Here is a 1,726-nt window from a genome sequence, read left to right on the forward strand (position 1 = left end):
TACTAAGCTTCTGCTATTCTGATTTCTTTTTAGGTTTAGACTGCAGTAAGAGAAGTAAGCACATATCTGGCAAGAGTGTGTCTTAAAATAAATAAGATTAACAGAGTTATGCTTTGGTCCATTATCTTAAAAGATTATGTGCTTATTATTTGTTTTTTATACTGTATGGAATAGCACTCAAAGCTACATTCCTAATGTGTTCTTTTTCAATGATAATGCAAGTCAAGCATAATCACCTACTTAGCAAATGAAGTAAACCAAATATTTGATGAATCTGGGGATAGGCTGTCAACCAATATCTACTAAAAGCCCACCGACTCCCACAGCTACCTTGATTACACTTCCACCCTGCTTCCTAGAAGGATTCTAATCCCTTCTCCCAGTTTCTCCATCTCCATCGCATCTGTTCTGACGATACCACCTTCCACACCAGTGCTTCCGATATGTCTTTTTTTCTCAACCGAGGATTCCCCTGCACTTTGGTTGTCAGGGCCCTTGACCGTGTCCCATTTCCCACACTTCTGCCCTCACCCCTTCCCCTCCCTCCCTCCCAGAACCATGATAGGGTCCCCCTTGTCTTCACCTTCCACCCCACCAGCCTCCACATTCAACATATCATCCTCCTCCATTTCCGCCACCTCCAGCGCGATGCAACACAAAACACACATTCCCCTGCCCTCCTCTTTCAGCATTCGGAAGGGACCGTTCCCTCTGCGACACCCTGTTCCACTCTTCCATCACCTGCGCTTCTTCCCACGGCACCTTCCCATGCGAGCGCAGGAGATACACACCTGACCGTTCACCTCCCCATCGTCCAGGGCCCCAAACACTCCTTCCAGGTGATACAGCAATTTACTTGTACTTTCAATTTAATATACCATATTAGCTGTTCACGATGCGGTCTCCTCTTCATTGGGGAGACCAAACGCAGGTTGGATGATTGCTTTGCTGAACACCTCCGCTCAATCCGCAAGCGTGACCCTGACCTTCCAGCCGCTTGCCATTTTAACTTTCCATCCCATTCCCATTCTGACCTCTGTATCCTCGGCCTCCTACTCTGTTCCAATGAAGCTCAACGGAAGTTCAAGAAACAGCACCTCATCTTTGGAATAGGCACTTTACAACCTCTGCACTCAGCATTGATTTCAATAATTTCAGATCATAACCAGTGCTCCCATGTTTTCGGACAGCAGGTGCTGGTAATGATTCTGCTGTTACCATTTACAACTCCTCGAGATCCATCTTTTATTTCTTTACTTGTCCCATTACCACCCTCCTTGCCTTGCACCACCATCCCTTTTGTCATTTAATCATTCCTGCCCTCCATCCTATCAGAGACCTTCTCTTTTGTTCTTTCCTCCCCTCCCCTTCCTTTCTCTTTCCCTCCCCGCCTCCCCCCCCCCCCCCCACCACTTTGCCTGGCTCTGTACTTGCTTACAAACTGTTAAATCTTCAACTTCTTCCAGTTCTGAAAAAAGGTCATCGACTTGAAGGAGGAGATGGTTCAGGTGCAGTGTAGGCACATTCCCATGAGGCAGAAAGGTAGGGCAACTAAAGCCAGAACTCCCTGGATGACACAAGAGATAGTAAGATGAAATGGAAAAAAGGGGCAGATGACAGATGTCAGGTTGATAACATAAGTGAGAACCAGGCAGAATATAGGAAGTTCAGAGGGGAAGTGAAAAAGGAAATAGGAGGGGCAAAGAGAGAGAGTATGAGAATAGAC

Source organism: Heptranchias perlo, chromosome 1, assembly GCF_035084215.1.
Source record: "Heptranchias perlo isolate sHepPer1 chromosome 1, sHepPer1.hap1, whole genome shotgun sequence".
Taxonomy (NCBI): domain Eukaryota; kingdom Metazoa; phylum Chordata; class Chondrichthyes; order Hexanchiformes; family Hexanchidae; genus Heptranchias; species Heptranchias perlo.